At 44.0% G+C, this 22,596-nt stretch overlaps 1 non-coding gene across 1 annotated transcript; it reads right to left on the bottom strand.

Annotated features, from left to right (window-relative positions):
- Window positions 1-7,845: 7,845 nt before the first annotated feature.
- LOC126007537 (U6 spliceosomal RNA) lies at window positions 7,846-7,949 on the bottom strand. The gene has a single exon (XR_007495092.1). It is a non-coding gene; the product is annotated as a U6 spliceosomal RNA (small nuclear RNA).
- Window positions 7,950-22,596: the final 14,647 nt, after the last annotated feature.

Raw genomic sequence — 22,596 nt, forward strand, 5'->3', positions numbered from 1 at the left:
TTTCTTTCTTTCTTTTTTTTTTTTTTGTTTTTGTTTTTTGGTTTTTGAGTCACACCTGGCAGTGCTCAGGGGTCACTCCTGGCTCTACGCTCAGAAATTGCTCCTGGGGCCCGGAGAGATAGCACAGCGGTGTTTGCCTTGCAAGCAGCCGATCCAGGACCAAAGGTGGTTGGTTCGAATCCCGGTGTCCCATATGGTCCCCCGTGCCTGCCAGGAAAGGCTTAAACCAGTCTGTTAGGTGTGAAGTTACCCTGAGCAAAGGTACCTCTTATTTTAAATTTAATTTTAAGGGGCCAAAGAGATAGCACAGCAGTAAGACGTTTGCCTTATATGTGGCCAACCTGGGACAGACCTAACAATTCCTGACATCCATATGGTCCCCTGAGCCTGCCAGAAATGATTTCTGAATGCAGAACTAGGAGTAACCCCCCCCCCCAGCGCTGCTGGGTATGGCCCAAAAACCAAAAACAGGGTCCAGCGAGATAGCATGAAGGTAGGGCGTTTGCCTTGCATGCAGAAGGACGGTGGTTTGAATCCCGGCATCCCATATGGTCCCCTGAGCCTGCCAGGAGCAATTTATGAGTGTAGAGCCAGGAGTAACCCCTGAGGGTGCTGGATGTGACTCAAAAAATAAAAAAACAACAACAAAAATAAACCAGAAACAAACCAAAAATATTATTTTTACTGCTATTTATTTACTTTAATTACTTTATTGGGGGGGTGTTGTCATACCTGGTGGTACTCGGGGACTACTTTTTTTTTTTTTGGTTTTTCGGGCCACACCGTTTGATGCTCAGGGGTTACTCCTGGCTAAGCGCTCAGAAATCGCCCCTGGCTTGGGAGGACCATATGGGACGCTGGGAGATGGAACCGAGATCCTTCCTTGGTCCTTCCCTGCCTAGAACTTGCAAGGCAGATACCTTACTTCTAGCGCCACCTTGCCGGACCCATCAGGGACTACTTCTAACTTCTAGGCTCAGGGGACCTGGCTCATGGGACCATATATGGTGTGAAGGATCTAACTTGAGCACCTTCCTTCACTTCTGAACTCTCTCTGGTCCTTCTATAGATTCTCTTTAACAGTTGTTTTTTTTATATTTTAAGTTAAATTAAATTAAAATGATTTCATTTAGTTTTTGGGTCACACACAGTGGCATTCAGGGGTTACTACTAGCTCTGTCTCAGAAACCACCATATGGGATGCCGGGATTCTAACTACTGTTTGTCCTGAATCGACTGCATGCAAGACAAACGCCCTGCTGCTGGGCTATCTCTTTGGCCCAACGTTTATTTTCTAAATCTCTTTTGGTAACCTATACCCTGAAATTTTTGCTAGGTGAGAACTAACTCTGATGCTAGAACATGTCCAGGGTCCAGAGCGGATGTCTGGAGCATAAAGTTCCTCTTGCACTGCCAGGCTACTTGGGGCCTAAAGAATAAAGTATTAGTTCTGCACCAGTGGGCTAAGCATTGCCTGGAGTGACCTTCAACCCAGCATTGTTGAGAAATATTGTTAGAATAAAAGATGTTAGTTAGATGTTAGTAAGTGGTGTTAGCTAGAGTATATTAAATGAGAGCAAATGATGACAATTCATTGAATATGTAGGCTGGTTTGGGGCTCATAGATAAAACTCTTGCTTTGCCTGCATTAAAATCGTTTAAATATATAGATTGCTATAAAATAACAATTACTTTTGGGCTCTTGTTACAGAGAAACTAAGGCTATTGGAGGAAACTTCGCTTCTGATTCATTGGAAAAATGTACTTTTTTTGGGGGGGGCCACGTTGGTGGCACTCAGGGGTTCTCTTGGCTCAGTGCTCAGAAATCACTCCTGGTAGGCTCAGAGGGCCATATGGGATGCTGGGGATCAAACTTGGGTGTGTCCCAGGTTGGCTTCATGCAAGACAGAAAGCCTTTCCGCTGTGCTATCACTCCAGCTCCTGAAAATGTACTATTAGGAAAATTATATTTTTAGAATTTATGGAGTCTGCCAATCCACACAGTGCTATATAACTGACAGTTCTAATTGCTTAGATCCTAGTTCTCACTTGAAATTAAGGTTTCTAAGGGTTAAGAATTCTAATTAACATGTGTGATTAGAACTACTGAAAATAATAAAAGAAACACCTTTCTTTTGTGTGTGTGTGTGTGTGTGTCTGTGTGTGTGTATGTTTTGTGTCACACCCGGCAGTGCTCAGGGGTTACTCCTGACTCCATGCTCAGAAATTGCCCCTGGCAGGCACAGGGGACCATGTGGGACACTGGGATATGAACCGATGACCTCCTGCATAAAAGGCAAATGCCTTACCTCCATACTATCTCTCCGACCCCAGAAACACCTTTCTATACCAGGAAAGTATAATGTGCTTTTTTTTTTTTTTTTTTTTTTTTGCCACATCAACTTCGCTCGGGGGTTACTCTTGGCTCTGTGTTCAGAAATCAACCCTGGCAGGCTCAAGGGATCATATGGGATGCCTGGGATCAAACCTGGGTCAGTTGTGTAGCAAGGCAAAAGCCCTACCCACTGTGCTATGGTTCTGGTCTCTAGAAAGTGCTTTTGACTAAAGGGTTTTGACTAAAGAAGGTGTGCTTCTGTTAAGGGGGGAAAAGGCAAATGTTAAGGGCTGGAATGATATAATAGTGGGTGAATAAGGTTGTCTAGTATGTGGCTGACCTGGGTTTGATACCTGGCACTGGGTTCAACACCTGAGCCCTGCAGGAGTGATCCTGAATGCAGAGCCAGAAAGAAGCCCTGAGCATCATTGAATTTAGACCAAGAAAAAATTTTTTTATCCTTTTATTTAATATTTTAGCCACTCTCAGCAATGGGGAGTAAAGAAGGTTGGTCTGTGCTTGGGGACTATGCTGTATTGGTGTAAAGATCAAATCCTGATACTCCTCATGTTAGCCCTGTACTAAGCTTGCTGAGTTGTCTCCCAGGCCCTGAAAATTGAGTCTTCATGTAAAATTGCTCTAAGCTATAGTAAGGGACTCTTCCACAGTTGGTAGATGGAAAAGAGGGCCTTTTACTTTTCATGAGCTAATTTTTTCTAATGTTCAGTTTTGTTTTCCTTTATTTAGTGAGTTATTTGTTTGTTTATTCATTTATTCTTCACAACAAGCACCTCTTGCTTTTAGTCCTCACCCTAGCAAAGCTAAGTTAGAGTGTGGATTCATTGCTTTACCCACATAGGTTGGGGCTTTAACAGAAGAAAGGGTAAAAAAATCCAGTGATAAGGCTCTCTAAATATGGCAGCTGATGACAATCTGCCAACAGTTCTCCTTCCTTGAATCTCTGAAGGGTCATTACTGAAAATGGTGTGACTGATGATTTCACTAGCAATGCCAGGGGCAACTGACTACCTGATGCTGCCCATAGCAAAACCCAAACAGCAAAGAAAGCTGTTCTTATATGAGGCATCTGAGCCTATGGAAAAATGTTTGAATTATTCTGTCTTGATTATTACTACCAAAGGTCGAATAAGTTTAAAAAATATTAGAGGGGGCCTGAACAATAGCACAATGGGTAGAGCACTTGTGTTCTATGCGAATGACCCAGGTTCAGCAGCACCACACATGGTCCCCTGAACTCTGCCGGGAGTGACTGATACCTGAGTGAGAGCTAGGAGTAAACTCTGAGCACTGCTCAAACGAAAATCAACAAAAGAAAATATCAGAGTTAAGACAGGAGTAATAGTAAGCAGAGAGGGAATTTGCTTTGTTGTGTGACTGACCTGGGTTTGATCCCTGGTACCTCATAGTGTCCTGTGAGGGCCATAAATGATCCCTAAACTCAGAGCCAGGAGTCAGCCCTTAGCACAACTAGTCTGCTGCCTCCTCCCCCTAACCAAACCAAAGCAAACCACTCAGAAATTCAATGTCTTCTCTCTGCACCTGCACGTTTTAGCACTTGGCCACTGTCCTGGTATCCCAGTTGCACCTGGGCCCTACATGAAGCTTCACTGACAAAACTGTTTGGTTGCAGAGTTGGGGGGTTAACCCAGAGCCTCATACATGCAAGACAAATACTCAACCTTTGAGTTACATCTGCACCTCCAATAATTTTGCGGATTTTTGCCAAAATGAACCACTGCAAGAAATCAGCCTTTACTTGCTCTGTGAAGATGCCTCATTTAATTTGGGTTATTGAATAAGCACCAGTTATTCATCCTCCTGTTTCCATCCCTCCAGCCCTAGCAGATGTGGATTCATGCTGGTGTACTGGCTGGCAGCAGTGCTTACAAAGTCAGAGCTAGATTTGATCTGAGCCCCAACATTGACTAAGTGGGCATTTAGGAAGCTGCTGAAGCTCAGCCTCTATTTCCTTATTTACAATACAGGGCCACTCTATCCCACAGGGCAGTCATGAATAAGGCAGTGAGGTGTAGCACTGGGACAGTGGCCAACAAAGGTTTGTTCCTGAAAGGAGAGTTGTTATTCGTATTGGTTACAAACTAGATGAGCGAAAAGGTTGAACAGGGCTTTGAAAAACCCTTTTTAGTTTAGTTGCAAAACCACGAAGAACTAGTCTTTTTTTTTTTTTTTTTTTGGTTTTGGGGCCACACCCAGCAATGCTCAGGGGTTACTCCTGGCTGTCTGCTCAGAAATAGCTCCTGGCAGGCACGGGGGACCATATGGGACACCAGGATTCGAACCAACCACCTTAGGTCCTGAATTGGCTGCTTGCAAGGCAAACACCACTGTGCTATTTCTCCAAGCCCGAAGGACCAGTCTTAATTCTGTTTGGGAGACACCAAGAATATCACTTAAAAATTCCCCACAGGTGGTCCTGGAATGATAGCACAGCAGGTAGGGGCATTTGCTTTGAATGCGGCTGACCCAGGTTTGATCCCATATGGTTCCCTGGGTCTGCCAGGAGTCATTTCTTTTTTGTTTGTTTGTTTGTTTGTTTTTTTGGGCCACACCCGGCGGTGCTCAGGGGTTACTCCTGGCTATCTGCTCAGAAATAGCTCCTGGCAGACACGGGGGACCACCAGGATTCAAACCAACCACCTTAGGTCCTGGATCAGCTGCTTGCAAGGCAAACACCGCTGTGCAATCTCTCCGGGCCCAGGAGTCATTTCTTAGCACAGAGCCAGGAGTAACCCCTGCTGGATGTGCCCCCCCCCCCCAAAAAAAAATGTCCTCCCTAGGTCCAAGGATATGGTTCAAAAGGCTGAGCCCATGCTTTGCATGTAGGAACGCCTGCTTTTTTTTCTTGTTTGTTTTTGAGCCACACTTGATGGTGGTCAGGAGTTGGTTACACCTGGTTCTGCACTTAAGGATTATTCTTTTTTTTTTTTTTTTTGTTTTTTTTTGAGCCACACCCGGCGTTGCTCAGGGGTTACTCCTGGCTGTCTGCTCAGAAATAGCTCCTGGCAGGCACGGGGGACCATATGGGACACCGGGATTCGAACCAACCACCTTTGGTCCTGGATCGGCTGCTTGCAAGGCAAACGTCGCTGTGCTATCTCTCCGGGCCCTAAGGATTATTCTTGGCTAGCTTGGGGATCATTGGATGCTGGGATCAAATCTAGGTTGGTGTCATGCAAGGCAAGTGGCCTATCGCTCTGGCTCCAGGAGCTCCTAATTTAGTCTTGGCACCTCATGGTCTCCTGAACTACTACAGAGAATGTCTCCTGAACTTCTCCAGCACCATCAGGTGGGGCTCAAAACCCAGCCCCCAATCAAACCACAACAGTTTCTCTTAGAAGGCTGGGCAGATCCTCCCACATGTCTCAATGTTAGAGCACATGACCCACATCTGCAAAGCCCTGAGCTTGACCCTGACACCGTGTGTCCTTGAGGTCAAGTATCACTAGGTCTGGTCCAATGAAAAACAACACAAAATCAAACCAAAATGAGACAGGAAAGATGGCTGTTACTTTACATGCAGAAGGTTGATTCCTGCTACTGTATGATCACCCCAAGTCCTCCTGAAGTAATACCCAACTAACCCCAGGAGCCTGCCAGGAGTAGCCTTGGGCACCTCTCTGGGTGTGACACCAAAACAACAATAAAAATTCTTGGGGCCAGGAATGTGACCTGGTGTTGCATGATTGAGATAGATTTGATTCCCAGCACACACACACACACACACACACACACACACACACACACACACACACAGTCCTCCCAGAAAGGAAAACAAAAGCATCATCACAGATTTCAAAGTCTATTTCCAGCATGATATAACAGTGGGTAAAATACTTGTCTTGCACCTGGCTGGCCAAAGTTCAATCCTTGACACCCCATATGGCCTCCCCAAGCCCCAGCAGTAGTGATGCCTGAGCACAGAGCCAGGAGTAAGACCTGAGTATTACTGGGTGTGACCCAAAAATCAAACTAAACTAAACACTAAATCCTTTGATGCTTGTATTGCATAGCTTTAATGCTTTTTTTTTTTTTTTTTGGTTTTTGGGCCACACCTGGCGGTGCTCAGGGGTTACTCCTGGCTGTCTGCTCAGAAATAGCTCCTGGCAGGCACGGGGGACCATATGGGACATCGGGATTCGAACCAACTACCTTTGGTCCTGGATCGGCTGCTTGCAAGGCAAACGCCACTGTGCTATCTCTCCGGGCCCAGCTTTAATGCTTTCAAGGGAACAGAGTTCTGATCTCTATCTCTGTCTTTGTCTCTCTCTCTGTCTCTGTCTCTCTCTTTCTCTCTCTGTCTCTCTCTGTCTCTCTGTCTCTGTCTCTCTCTGTCTCTCTCTGTCTCTCTCTGTCTCTCTCTCTCTCTGTCTCTCTCTGTCTCTCTCTCTCTCTGTCTCTCTCTCTTTGTCTCTCTCTCTGTCTCTCTCTGTCTCTCTGTCTCTGTCTCTGTCTCTGTCTCTGTCTCTCTCTCTCTCTCTCTCTCTCACCTTGCTCAGTTCCATAGCTGCATCCTGTATGCCTATTGGTGCCACCAAACCTCACAATGAACTTGTAAGGCTACAAGAGAGCAGTCACAGAAAGACGTCTTTCAATGCTCAAATGTAGAGCATTCAGGCCTGACTTTCTATTTTGAGCCCCAACCTTGTAGAGACTTACCCATACTTAGTGGACTTCCAGAGTCATCTGCCTTTGAGGCATCCGCACTCCTGAGTTTCTGTCCACCTGTCCATCATTCTGCTTGCTGTGCCCTGCAGGCAGTAGCTCTGCCATGTCCGACCAGGAACAAGGCCATCCTTTTGCAAGGCTGCCTTAGAACAGGGGTACAGGGTGCAAATGTCCACGGGGAGGAGAGGAGAGCTCATGAGTGACAGGCAGCTGCTGATAGGAACACTCCTCACTTCTGCAAAGAACTTCACTAGTACCTTGATTTTGTGTGTATGTGTGTGTGTGTGTGTTTAATTAAAAACTTCTTTTTTGATGGAGGGGTCCCAACCAGTGATGCTAGGTGAGTGATTACTCCCAGGAGTGCTTGGAGGACAATGCAGTGCCAGGTATGGAAATTAAAGCCCCACATGCGGGGCCGGAGAGATAGCATGGAGGTAGGGCGTTTGCCTTTCATGCAGGAGGTCATCGGTTCGAATCCTGGCGCCCCATGTGGTCCCCTGTACCTGTCAGGAGCAATTTCTGAGCCTGGAGCCAGGAATAACCCCTGAGCACTGCCGGGTGTGACCCAAAAACCACAAAAAAAAAAAAAAAAAAAGCCCCACATGCAAAACTTGCACCCCTGCTGTTTGAGCATGATCTCGCACCTCCTGTTTCAGAGCCACTGTCAGTTTAACTATTTCTTCTCCATTTGTGAAAAAGAAAACAAACAAGGAAACAAAAATAAATAAAAAACAAAAAACCTGGGAGTCGGGATGAGGTGGTGGTGGGGTAAAAACAAAAAAAAACAAAAAAACAAAAAACTCAACAACGTTAGGAAACTTTTTTTTTTTTTTTGTCATCCTTGTGCAGGGGCCATGCTAATCTCCGTATCGTTCCAATTTTATATATGTGCTGCTGAAGCGAGCACAGGAAAACTTTTTTTTTTCCCCTAAGAAAAACTCTAAGAATCACCCAACTCTGTGTAAGATTCAACAGTGCCAGTATAATGATGAGCAGAGAGGCCAGACAGGTAGGGCACTTCCCTTGCAAGATGCTGACTGAGGTTTGATCTCTAGCATCCAATATGGGTGCACCACCAGGAGTAATTGCTGAGCAGAGAGCTGGAAGTAATCCCTAAAATCACTAAATATAAGAGGAAGAGGAGGAAGAGTAGGAGGAGGAAGAAGAGGAGGAAGAGGAGGAAGAAGAAGAAGAAGAAGGAAGAAGAAGAAGAAGAAGAAGAAGGAAGAAGAAGAAGAAGAAGAAGAAGAAGAAGAAGAAGAAGAAGAAGAAGAAGAAGAAGAAGAAGAAGAAGAAGAAGAAGAAGAAGAGAAGAAAAGATAAGCAGCAATGAACCCATGACCTCATTGTTGGGACCAAACAAGCTCATTTCCCCACTGGTTATTGCTGAGATGAGGGGCTGGAGCTACTGCAGCTTCAGATGCAACAGGAAAGGGCATTTTGTGTTAGTTTGCTCAGAAAAGATAGTTTTGTTTTGTTTTGTTTAGTTTTTGCTTTGGTTGTAGTGCTCACTAGTAGGGAAGCCTGTGATTTCTTCTACCTCCACCCATTTAGCTGCACTGTCTGGTCATAGTACCCATCAGGGGAGCTGTGAAGCTCACACCCACATTGGGGATCCTGCTTCTGGCCATAGTGCTCACACATCATTTAGTTGTTCACGATTCTCATGCTCACACATAGTGTGAGCTCATACAGTCTGTGGAGACCCTGGGGGTTTTCAGATGATAGAGCTAGTGGGACTGTGCTTAGCACATGTGGGCCCCAATGGGGACTGAACTCAGGACCTTGAGCTTTCAAAACAGGTACTTTTAGTTACTGAGCACCCCAAAGTCATCTTTAAATATATATGATAGGATATGATATAATTTATCATCATCATTATTATATTATATTATGCTATAGATTACATGATATGTTACATTATATATTATATTATAATATCATTATTATAGTCTATATGTATATTATAGGGGCACAGAGCAATCGCACAACAGAGAGGGTGTTTTCTTTGCATGAAGCTAATCCAGGTTGAATCCAGCATCCCATATGGTTCCCCTAGTCTTCCAGGCTTGATTTCTGAGAGCAGAACCAGGAGTAACCCCTGAGTACCGCTGGGACCAGCAGTACTTAAGGATCCCAGGGCTATACTTGGTGCCATGTAATATATGTATGTAATGTGTGTAATATATGCAGTGTATGTGTATCCATCTAATGCTGGGGTCAAATCAGGACCTTCTTGAACAAACAAAGCTCCATCACTGAGCCACTTCCCCAGCCTGGAGCCTTCATTTCTTTTGTTTGTTTTTGTGTCACATCTGGCAATGCTCTGGTTACTCCTGACTCTATGCTTAGAAATTACTCCTGGTGATTTCTGAGCATAGAGCCAGGAGTAACCCCTGAGCGCTGCCAGGGAGTGACCCAAAAACCAAAAAAAAAAAAAAAAAAAAAAAAAAGAAAAGAAAAGAAAAGAAAAGAAATTACTCCTGGCAAGCTTGGGGGACCATATGGGATGCCAAGGATCCAATTCAAGTGCAAAGTAAATGCCCTGTCTGCTATGCGATTGCTCTGGATCCTTCAATCATCTAAGGCAGCAGCTGTTTGGGACCACAATAGACAGATCTCAATATAGTCAAAATTGTCAGTTACCATGAGGAAGACCAAATTAGATTTCTATGTGAAATTGCTTATGATTTTAATGCTGAACGATTGCTATTCACGTAGCCAAGCATGGTCAGATCTGCCCCCTAGGTGTTGCATTTATGGCCACAGCTGACAGCTCTGTCTTCTCAGGGACCAGCCTGCCTCCCAGCCATGTCCTAGAAAATCCACATAGCAACCATACTCATGTCCAGTATCCTGTCTAGGGACTTTCCCCTACTGTCAAAAACATTTTGCTTCTGGATCAAGTTTTCTTACTGGGCCTTAAGCATTTAGAAACACAGATTGAGGGTGATGTTAGCTTTCTGCTCTCTCTGCTCTATCCATCCTTTCACTACACCAAAAATCCTAGATGGAAGTTACTGTTACTCAGAGTCAAGGAGGAAAAGGGGGTAAAACCAGGAAAATAAAATAATAAATTTGAGGGCAAAGAAATAGTAAAGGGGTTCAGTCACTTGCCTTATATGCAGCTTATGTGTGACCCCCCCCCAAATACAGATTAATATTTCTTTCTTTCTTTTTTTTGTTTTTTTTTTTTTGTTTGTTTGTTTGTTTGGGCCACACCTGTTTGATGCTCAGGGGTTACTCCTAGCTAAGTACTCAGAAATTGCCCCTGGCTTGGGGGGACCATATGGGACGCCAGGGGATTGAACCGTGGTCCTTCCCTGCCTAGCGCTTGCAAGGCAGACACCTTACCTCTAGCACCACCTCACTGTCCCCTTTTTCTTCTTTTTTCTTTAAGATTAATATTTTTAAAAACATTTATTGTCATTCACACATACCAAATACACCGAATGTGTATTAATTTGTATCTTAATGTGGACACATTAAAATAGTTTTAGAATGTCTCTATGCTGCCTTTCCCCCCTTTTTTCTTTTGGTTCACACCCGGTGTTGCTCAGGCCTTTTATCTGGCTTGTACTCAGGATCACTTTTGGACTCCTGGCAGAACTTGGAGAACTATATGCATTGTTGGGGATTAAACCTGGTTGGCTTGGTCCAAGTGCCCTACCAGCTGTTCTACCAGCTCTCCCTTCCTTCCTCCCTCCCTTCCTTCCTCCCTCCCTTCCTTTCTCCCTCCCTTCCTCTTTCCCTCCCTCCTTCCCTCCCTCCTTCCTTCCTTCCTCCCTTTCTCCCTCCCTCACTCCTTTCTCCCTCCCTCCTTCCCTCCCTCCTTCCTTCCTCCCTCCCTCCCTCCTTCTCTCCCTCTCTCCCTCTCTCCCTTCCTCCTTCCCTCCCTCCTTCCCTCCCTCCTTCCCTCCCTCCTTCCAGTCTTCCCTCCCTCCCTCTCTCCCCTCCCTCCCTCCTTTCCTTCCTCCCTCCCTCTCCCTCCCTTCCATCCTCCCTCCCTCCCTCTCTCCTTCCTTCGTTCCTCCCTCCCTCTCTCCCTTCCTCCCTCTCTCCTTCTTCCCTCCCTCCCTCTCTCCCTCCTTCCCTCTTTCCTTCCTTCCTTCTTCCTTCCTTCCTTCCTTCCTTCCTTCCTTCCTTCCTTCCTTCCTTCCTTCCTTCCTTCCTTCCTTCCTTCCTTCCTTCCTTCCTTCCTTCCTTCCTTCCTTTTTGTTTTTGGGTCACACCCAGCAGTACTCAGGGGTTACTCCTGGCTCTATGCTCAGAAATCGCTCCTGGCAGGCTCGGGTACCATATGGTATGCCAGGATTCAAACCACCGTCCTTCTGCATGCAAGGCAAACACCTTACCTCCATGCCATCTCTCTCGCCCAGATCTTGAAGATTTAGCTAGTCATTCAGTTAATAGTAAACATGATACTAGTTATTATAGAGCCATCATTAGCCTCATTACTGAGTCATTATTTCTTTAAAGGCCTAAAGCGATACACGTCTCTGTGCTCTAGGAAAATGATAAATTTAGGAGTGAAAAGTTCAGTCTCAAATTACCTCTGTGCATTTTCTCTGCTGGTGGGAGAGAGGCTGGGCTCCGTGAAATACTGATTGGAGTGGTCAGGAGTGGGGCAAGAATATTAGAAACAAACCAGATGAAAATTCTTCAAATAAATGACCTTATTACCCTGCTGACCTAGATAATCAGCCAGAGCAGAGAGAAATGATTGCCCTTTGTACAGGCCTTGTAAGTCTGAGGGGAAAGGGTCCTGAGGAGTTCACAGTTCACTGTGACTGCTTCTTCCCTTGGAATATGTTACAGTAGAAAATCTTTGGGTGACTTTTCTCAAATAACATTTAAAAATTTTATTCTGCAGGGCTGTGGATCAAACCTAAAACTTCATGCATATAAACATACACTATCACTGAGCCACTTAGGTCCACATACACATATTTTTTAATTTTCTTTTTTTTTTTTTTTTTTTTTTTTGGTTTTTTGGGTCACACCCGGCGGTGCTCAGGGGTTACTCCTGGCTGTCTGCTCAGAAATAGCTCCTGGCAGGCTCAGGGGACCATATGGGACACCGGGATTCGAACCAAGCACCTTTGGTCCTGGATCGGCTGCTTGCAAGGCAAACACCGCTGTGCTATCTCTCCGGGCCCACATATTTTTTAATTTTCAATGAACTTTGGAGACTATGTAAAATAAGATATAGTGCATTCAAGTGTTTGAATTGAATAAGTAGAAAATTAAGACACAAAATATACATTTTAGAAATTTAAATTTCTAAATTAGCCTCAGATAAAATGGATAAATCTTGAAGTGATTATTCTGAATAAAATAAGAGGGAAAGTAAAAATAAAAGACAATGACTAATTCATTTATTGTCTATAAACAACCAAAGCAAATGAACTGGAAAAAAAATGCAACAGATTTGGGCACCTAGAAGAAAAAAGCGCAGAGGTTTAGATCCCCTGTCTTACAAGCCTATGGTCTTGAGTTCAATCCTGGTTATCTCATACTCTCTGTTGTCTGAACCTGATTCCTTGCTTTTTTGGGTCCTCAATGCTTCAAATGAATGAAGAAGCGACAGGAGTGTAATTACTATAAAGAGACATAGACCTCCCCACCCCCAAGTACTTAACTAAAAAGATATGAGTGATGAGTGCCAGAGTTGTAAGTGCAAATCCTGGCAAGTACATATATGAGTGCTCCACTAACCCCCTTGAGCTCCATACCCAAAATGTGCACTCCCCAATTGAAGAGTGTGACCCTACAAGGACACATGCCAGAGGCACAGGAATGTGGTTCTCGGTTAGCACCACAACCTCTGCTCACTGCAACACATCAACAACTAAAGAAAGGAGTAAAAGGGAAGGAATGGGGGGGGGGGGAATCTCCTTCAACACTAAGGTGTAAAGGATGATGGTTACCAGAAGGATGGGGGAGTACAAGAGGGAAGAATGAGAAGAACCCCTTTTGGTGGCTGGATAGGCTCTGGATCTTCAGAGGGTATATAAACAGAGGCGCTATATCTCTGACATTCCATAATAATTTGTAAACCAATGATTAACACACCTTCCCTCCGCCACCCCCCCCCCAAAAAAAAAGGGTAGAGTTTCTGTGACCATATGAATTCTTCCAGCCCAGGGCTGACTGGCTACAATCCTGGCTTTCCATAAGTAAACTTTGTACATGGGGGAAACGGCATTTATTTGGCCTTGACATTCTGTAAGTCAATTATTTTCATGCTAACGGGGCCTCTGGAGCAAAGGAAATGTGATTTTCTCAACGTCCACATTCCCAAGGAATATATTTGTAAGCACAGAATTGGGCTCACATCATTATAGAGGAGGAGGGATCATTTAGGACCCAATTGGAGACCAAAACACTGACAGGAGGTGAGCTAGCTTTGGGTGGTGGCCTGACAGATTTTTGGTTTGTTTTGTGCTTCTGCTTTTGTGGCCACACCTGGGGCTGCTACTCTGGGGTGTATGTGCTCATGGGGAGTGAGGGTGGAGAAGTAAACTCGGGATTGCTCCTGGCAGTGCTCACCGGACCAGGTTTGTAGGGGCTCAACCTAAGTCTTGCACTGTTAAGGGGTCCGAGAAATAGTACAGTGGATAAGACGCTTGCCTAACACTCTGTCGACCATGGTTAGATCCTTGTCATACCATCCATAGGGAACCCTGAAATCCATCTGGAACGACCCCTGAGCTGGCACTTACAGTAAGTTTAAATGTCTCTCATTTCATTAATAGTACTTCTAAGCTCTGCTGAGCCTTCTCCCTGCCCAGGGCCAGTTTGAATGTGACCAAAGCTTTCAGAATTAAATCAATATTTGTCAAATGTCTGTGACAAATGCCAAAGCATTGAGTACTTTGGGGTATTAAGATATGGATCAGGGGCCCGGAGAGATAGCACAGCGGTGTTTGCCTTGCAAGCAGCCGATCCAGGACCAAAAATGGTTGGTTCGAATCCCGGTGTCCCATATGGTCCCCCGTACCTGCCAGGAGCTATTTCTAAGCAAACAGCCAGGAGTGACCCCTGAGCACTGCCGGGTGTGCCCCCTCCCAAAAAAAATATGGATCAAGAGCCGGAGAGATAGCACAGTGGTAGGGCTGTAGGGCGTTTGCCTTGCATGCGGCCCACCCAAAATGGACCTGGGTTTTTTTTTTTTTTTTTTTTTTTTTTTTTTTTTTTTTTTTTGGTTTTTGGGCCACACCCGGTAACGCTCAGGGGTTACTCCTGGCTATGCGCTCAGAAGTTGCTCCTGGCTTGGGGGACCATATGGGACACCGGGGGATCGAACCGCGGTCCGTCCAAGGCTACCGCAGGCAAGGCAGGCGCACCTTACCTTTAGCGCCACCGCCCGGCCCGGACCTGGGTTTAATTCCTGCATCTTATATGGTCCCTGAGCCTGCCAGGAGTGATTTCTGAACATAAAGCCAGGAGTAACCCCTGAGAGCCGCCGGGTGTAGCCCTCCCCTCCCAAAAACCCAACCAAACCCAATAAAACCCACAAAGATATGGATCAGTTGGGGCTGGAGAGATAGCATAGCAGGTAGGGCGTGTACCTTGCATGCGGCCGACCGGGGACAGACCTTGTTCGATCCCCTGTATTCCAAATGGCCCCCAGCCTTCCCAGAGCCTAAGCGCGCCGGGTATGGCCCCAAAACCAAAAAACAAACAAAAAGATATGGATAATGGGGTCTCTGCTATCCTCCTACTTTCAGTCTACATGGACAGTCTGTTCTGAGCAAAGAACTCAGGTTCCTAAAGCAGTAGGCAGGTGTGGGGCGACCCATTGTTGGGAGATGGGGCAGGAAGGGGTGAGCGGCGGGGTCCTGAGCCAGGGAGGCTGGGGGTAGGGGGTTCTGAGCTGCAGCCGTCCAGCTGCAGTTGCAGTTGGGCAGTATTTGGGGAACCATAACTTGCCCTTCTAGGGGCAGGGGTCAGAAGTAACAGGGAAGGGCAGAGGGCGGGGAGGTGGCAGGAAGAATGAGCGCAGAAACAAAGGAGCTTCCAAAGTGTGTGTGTGTGTGTGTGTGTGTGTGTGTGTGTGTGTGTGTGTGTGTGTGTGTGTGTGTGTGTGTGTGTGTGTCCAGGACTACTTGTTGGAAGAGGAAATATGAGAGAGGAAAAACGACTGCAAAAAAAAACACAAAAAACTGCCAAACTACAAACGTCTCCACAAAACTCCACTAAGGGTCTGTGGATTAAACATCTCATGGCATTCACACAATTGGGTTAATATAGGATTCTCCATCCTGTCATATTTTTGTTTTTCTTCTGTACTTGAATTTCAATCATCTCAACACATTAAGATTTTTTTTTTTTTTTGCCAACCAGAAATACTTGCAATCCAAAGGTCTAACAATTAAAAAAAAACCTATCTATATTGTTACTATGCTATAAACATTCAAGGGACCTTGATAAGCACAATTAGTCTTCTCAGTAAAATATTTATAATAATAGGGGACCAGAGAGATAGTACAGGGACTAAGGGCTAACTAAGATACCAGTTTGATACTGCATACAGCTCATCCAGGAATAATCCCTGAGCACAGAGCCAAGTGTGGCCCAGCCCTCCTTCTCGTGTCTGGGCCAGAAAAATTACCCAACTTGCCGAGTACTCAATGCTTTGCACCCAGGAGGCCCTGGGTTTTTATCTCAGGCATCATAATGATCATCATAATGATCTGCCAGGAGTGACTTTAGAGCACAGAGCTGGGAATAGTCCCCCAAAATATATAACAATGCAGACATGGCTCTCACTGATTCACCCCTGCTTGAGACCAGAGCCAGGAGTAGGGTCAGAGTGTGTTAAGCCCTATGAAAGAAGTGGGATGTGGGGTTTTGGGTGGAGGCCAAGTCATGAAGATGTGGAAATTTGTGACCTTGTTTCAGAAAAAGAGCGAGTCTCCAGTCTTCAGTGTTTTCCCAACTGAATCTCTGAATTTGGCCAACTCACTGAACATTTCTGGAATCACTAATGCTATCCTCCGCCCCATTCAGAATTGTCCCCATATTTAAGTTGAAGCCAAACACTGCCACCAGGTGGCACCAAATCATAGCTGAGTTGAGTTTCATTTTAACTAGGATTTGGAATCCCAGAATTCCTCAGGTTAACTCCACAGGTCCAACAAAAAGGTTAACATGGCTGAATTATTTTTTTTATATCGCTCATCCGGTGACATAATAGGGTCCTTTGGTGTTACTCTATTATTGAGGTAACTGTTCTCAGTCTAGAGACCAAAGGAGACTGTTAGACACTGTGCTAAACACTTTCTCTATAAATTGATAACACATATGTCAATTTACTCTCATCAGCAGCCTACAAGGTATAAATTCACTAATATGAAAAGATCATTCTTATAGGTAGAAATGCTTATCTATTGGCTTTCCTAATAGTTAAGTTGTTACCCATGGGAACTGAGTTTTAGATAGGCTCAATGAGCTTACTAACTGTACCATTTAAATTTTTATTTTATTTATTTATTTATTTATTTACTGGTTTTTGGGTAACACCCAGCAGCACTCACGGGTTACTCTTGGCTCTATGCTCAGAAATTACTCCTGGCAAGCTCGGGGGACCATATGGGGTGCCAGGATTCGAACCACCATCCTTTTGCATGCAAGGCACACTCCCTACCTCTATGCTATCTCTCCGGCCCCTTCAAATTTTTATTTTTAATTAATTTATTTTATATTTATTCATTTTTAGGATAACACCTAATGGTGTTTAGGGTTTACTTCTGGCTCTGCATTCAGGGATCACTCCTGATGGTACTCGAGAGACGATATCATGTGCTAGGGATTGAACCCAGGTCTGAAAAACGTAAGGTAAGCTTCTTACTTTCTGTATTATCTCTCCAAACCCTCATTAAAAACTTTATTTTGGGGGGCCAGAGTGATAGCACAGTGGTAGGACATTTGCCTTGAATGTGGCTGACCCAGGATAGTCCTGGGTTAGATCCCCAGTGTCCCATATGGTCCCCGAGCCAGGAGCAATTTCTAAGCACAGAACCAGGAGTAACCCCTGAGTGATACCAGGAGTGGCCCAAAATCCAAATCAAATCAAATCAAAACAAAACAAAACAAAAAACCCTTTATTTTGGGACTGCAAATATGAGTTAAGTCGTCGAACACATATCTTGCATGTATGAGACTGGTTCACTCCCTTTTTACTATCTGGAGTGGCACAGATTGATGGTCTTTAATCATTGCCTGGTTTGGTCGCAACAACTAAACTACAGTAATGACAAACAAAATTTTATTGTGTGTGTGGGAGAGATAGCACAGCAGTAGGGCGTTTGCCTCTCAAGCAGCAGACCCAGGACCAACGGTGGTTCGAATTTCAGCATCCCATATGGTCCCCTGTCCCAGCCAGGAACGATTTCTGAGCAGAGAACCATGAGTAACCCTGAGTGCCACCTGGTGTGGCCGGCGCAAAAGCCAAAAAATTTTTTTTCATTGTGTGTATTCTACCTCTGCATCATCAATTTCTGAGAGATGTGGTTAAAAATATTTCAAAATATGTAATTTTTTATTAGACATTTTCTCTTGGTGATACTGGGGTTTGAACCCAGGTTTCTTTGTTTTTGGATCACATCAAGGATGTTCAAGGAATACTCCTGACTATGACTACACTTCAGAATTACTCCTTTCAATGTTCAGGGGACAAAATGGAATGCTGGGAATCAAATCCAGGTTGGCCATGTGTAAGACAATGTATTATTGTCCAATGTACTAATGTAACCTTAAACCTAGGTTTCATGTGTTCTACCACTGAGTCACATCCTTAGCTCTTTATAATTTTATTGACTTACTTTTTTTGTATTTATTTTTATTTTGAAGATGTATTGTTATGGACATTTATGTTTTTGATTATTATAACTTCTGATCTACTATTCCTTTTGTCAGCATATAGTACTTTCTTTGTTCCTTATATATTTTGCCTAACATTCTTTTTTATTTGTGTCTTTTGGGCCAGTGGTGTTCAGGGGTTACTTCTATTTTTTTTTGTTTGTTTTTTGGGCCATACCCGTTTGATGCTCAGGGGTTACTCCTGGATAAGTGCTCAGAAATTGCCCCTGGCTTGGGGGGACCATATGGGACGCCAGGGGATCGAACCACAGTCGCGATCTTTCTTTGGCCAGCGCTTGCAAGGCAGACACCTTACCTTTAGCGCCACCTCACCGGTCCCTCAGGGGTTACTTCTGGCTCTGCGCTCAGAGATCACTTCTGGCAGGGGACCATATGGGATGCCAAGGATTGAACCCAGGCTGACTGCTGCAAGGCAAATGCCCTACCCACTGTGCTATAGCTCTGGCTCCCCTAATGTTCTTTTGGCTTTGTTTTGTTTGGGGACCTTATATAATAGTGCTCAGGGCTTACTCCTGGCTCTGCACTCAGAGAGGGACTCTATGGGGACTCTATAGGGTGTGGGAATCAATCCAGGTCAGCCATGTGTAAGGCAAGCTCCTTAGCTGTAAGATCTCTCAGGCCCTATTTTTGCCTAATAATTTATATTGTCAAATAGTAAGATTTTTTCTCCTTCCTCCTTTTGCCCTTTAAAATTTACTTTTATATAAGATGTACCTATGGGTAGACATCAGTCATTTTTTTCTAGACAACTATTTTTGTTTGTTTTTAAGCCACACCTAGAATTGCAAAGCATGTGCTCCAGCCTATTGCGCTACCTGGCTCCTAAAACTTTTTTTTGGGGGGTGGTTGTCACACCCGGCAGCGCTCAGGGGTTACTCCTGGCTCTGCACTCAGAAATTGCCCCTGGCAGGCTTGGGGGACCATATGAGATGTCGGGATTTGAACCACTGTCCTTCTGCATGCAAGACAAACACCCTACCTCTGTGCTATCTCTCCGGCCCCCTAAAATTTTTTTAATCTACATTAATTCAATTAGTAAAACATACTGTTCCTTGACTATAATAATTCTTTATTAACATCGTGATAAGGAAACTGCAGCAAATAAGCTATTTTATTTTGTTTTGTTTTGTTTTTGGTTTTTGGACCACACCCAGCGGTGCTCAGGGGTTACTCCTGGCTGTCTGCTCAGAAATAGCTCCTGGCAGGCACGGGGGACCATATGGGACACCGGGATTCGAACCAACCACCTTTTGGTCCTGGATTGGCTGCTTGCAGATAGCTGTGCTATCTCTCCAGACCCTAAATAATCAATTTTGAATAATGACATTTCATTTAACATTGACTCTTTTCTCATCATCCTAATTTGGGGATCTGTTGCCCTTTAAGTTGTTTGCATTATTGTTATCAAAACCTATTTCCTATAGCGAGAGAGACTGTATTGTGTTAAAGGCAAGATAGTACCATCTTGGGGCAGGCGAAGTGGCGCTAGAGGTAAGGTATTTGCCTTGCAAGCGCTAGCCAAGGAAAGATCGCGACTGCGGTTCGATCCCCCGGCATCCCATATGGTCCCCCCAAGCCAGGGGCAATTTCTGAGCGCTTAGCCAGGAAGTAACCCCTGAGCATCAAACGGGTGTGGCCTGAAAAACCAAAAAAAAAAAAGATAGTACCATCTACCATCTTGTATGCAAAATACCATTGACTTTTGGGAGAACACAGATTTGGAAATGAAAATAGTATAGCTTCTCTAGAACTGGAATAATAGTACAGCAATGGGTTAAATGCTGGTTCAATCCCCAACACCATGTGATCCAGAAGCACTGCCAGGAACAATTTTCAAGTACTGTGCTGGGAGTAGTCCCCAAGAATTTCTTTGTGGGTTAATAGCCCCAAAATCAAAACAAAAAAACTATTTTAAGAGGTCAGTGAAAATGCATTTTATGAAAGTGTTCATTATAAGATATTTCACTTTTTTTTGGGGGGGCTACACCCAGTGATGCTCAGGGGTTACTTCTGGCTTTGCATTCAGAAATCATTCCTGGCAGGCTCTGGGTACCATATAGGATGGTGAGGATCGAACCCAGGTTGGCCCCATACAAGGCAAACATACTACCAACGTGCTGTCACTCCAGCCCTAAGACATTTCATCTTGCACTCATTAATAAAATTCTATTTTGTTTTGTTCTGGGACTGTGCTTAGGAATTAATTCTAGTTCTATGATCAGGGATCACTCCTAAGGGGGTTAATGGTCTATGTGTGGTGCCAGGGATCAAATTTAGGTTGGTTGCATGCAAAGCAAGTGTATTTTCTCTTTAGGCCTAATTACAAATTGAAATTAATTCAACAGAAGTCTTCAAGTAATATAAAAATGTAATAGTAGTACTATTTTTCTCTCCTGCATTCAGCTTTACATTGTTGATATTGAATATAATAGAACAAATGACTACATGTAAGTGTAGAATTTATTGATGGGAATTTGCATATGAAACATACACCTTTTACAATAATGCCTGTGGCTGGCATTATTGGCTAGTTTATAAATAGTACAGGTGACATATTGCAAACAGAAAGCACTTTTTGATGAGCATGTGTTATGAATGGATGAAGTATTCAAACATGTTTAGATTGGGAAGCTTTCATTACAGCTAGCCCCAGCAGGAAGAAGTGATTTATGTCTTAATCATAGAGTTGCTTAAGAACTTAATCATATAGAAAGACTCATGGTAAAGCTTTATAACAAGATATCTATGCTACTATTTGGATAAACAGGTAATAAATCAGGTTTATAAACATATTTTGATAGTTTTGATGTGCATTAAAAATTGAGCGGCTCACTTTGGATTAAATAATCTCTTACTGTGCAAATGCAAAAAGACGAAGAAAGACTAAGAAATAAAAGACTTATGGTTCAGGTAGTACAGAAGGTATGGTGCTAGCTTTGCACACAGCTGGCCCAGATTTGATTCTGACACCACATGTGGTACCCAAGACCCTGCCAAGAGTGATCCCTTGGTGGTGGGAATGCCCCTCATTCATTATTACTATATGCCTTAAATATTACTGTGAAAAATTTGTAATTCACTTTGCCCACAATAAAAAAAAAGTGATCCCTGAGCACAGTTAAAAGTTAAGTCTACTAAGTGTGGCCTTTCCCAGCACCCAAAACAAAACAAACAAACAAAAAAAGACGGGAGCATGAGCTTCTATATGACTCTTGGTTATAATGCTCATTTTGCTGAAATCATCTAGTAGAAAATGAACACTTAAAGACTATAGTGGGGGCCGGAGAGATAGCATGGAGGTAAGGCGTTTGCCTTTCATGCAGAAGGTTATTGGTTCGAATCCCAGTATCCCATATGGTCTCCTGAGCCTGCCAGGAGTGATTTCTGAGCATGGAGCCAGGAGTAACCCCTGAGCGCTGATGGGTGTGATCCAAAAACCAGACCAAAACAAAACAAAAAGACTATAGTTCCTCAAAGAAAAAATACAAATGGTCAAAAGGCACATGAAAAAATGTTCCACATCACTAATCATCAAGGAGATGCAAATCAAATCAACAATGAGGTACCATTTCTTGCCACAGAGACTGGCACACATCACAAAGAACAAGAACAATTAGTGCTGGCAGGGATGTAGAGAAAAAAAAAACTCTTATTCACTGCTAATGGGAATGCCATCTAGTCCAGTCCTTTGGAAAATAATATGGAGATTCCTCAAAAAACTGGAAAGTGAACTCCCATATGATCCAGCTATACCACTCCTAGGGATATACCCCAGGAATACAAAAACACAATACAGAAATGCCTTTTTCTCACCTATATTTATTGCAGCTTTATTTACATTAGCCAGAATCTGGAAACAACCCAGATGCCAGACAACAGATGCATGGCTAAAGAAACTGTGTGGTACATATACACAATGGAATACTATGCAGCCATCAGGAGATATGAAATCATGAAATTTTCCTATGAATGAATATGAAAGCTATTATGCTGAGTGAAATGAGTCAGAGAGAGAGAGAGAGAAAGAGAAACAGAAACAGAATAGTCTCACTCATCTATGGTATTTAAGAAAAATAAAAGATATTATTGTAATAATGCCCAGAGATGAGGGCCGGAAGGATTGACTCATAATATGAAGTTCACCACAAAGAGTGGTGAGTGCAGTTAGAGAAATAACTGCACCGACAACTCTCATAACAATGGTAGTGAGTGAGAGAAATAGAATGCCTGTCTTGAATACAGGCAGGGGGATGGGGAGGAGGAAAATGGGGGGCATTGGTGATGGGAATGTTGCATTGGTGAAGGAGGTTGTTCTTTCTTATGACTGAAACCCAATTACAAACATGTTTGTAATCATGGTGCTTAAAGATATATATACTGTAGGAAAGGACATCCCACAGCCACTGTCTTGTAAATTCATTGCCTAACCCCACAGATTCATGACTAATTTTAGAAGAGATGCAAGCCAAGCCACTAAAATTCAATCTCCTTGCTGAGAACTCTGGAAAAGGGTGGGCTGGGTCCTTGCTCTGCTGATGCCCCCATAGCTACTTCTACAGTCCACTCCATGCCAAAGGCCCAATGTCACTGCTTCAGGACTAATCTCTGCAGAGACAACAAACTGACAAAAATTCTAGATACATCATTTTTTGGAAGGCACTTATGCT

Source organism: Suncus etruscus, chromosome 4, assembly GCF_024139225.1.
Source record: "Suncus etruscus isolate mSunEtr1 chromosome 4, mSunEtr1.pri.cur, whole genome shotgun sequence".
Classification (NCBI taxonomy): domain Eukaryota; kingdom Metazoa; phylum Chordata; class Mammalia; order Eulipotyphla; family Soricidae; genus Suncus; species Suncus etruscus.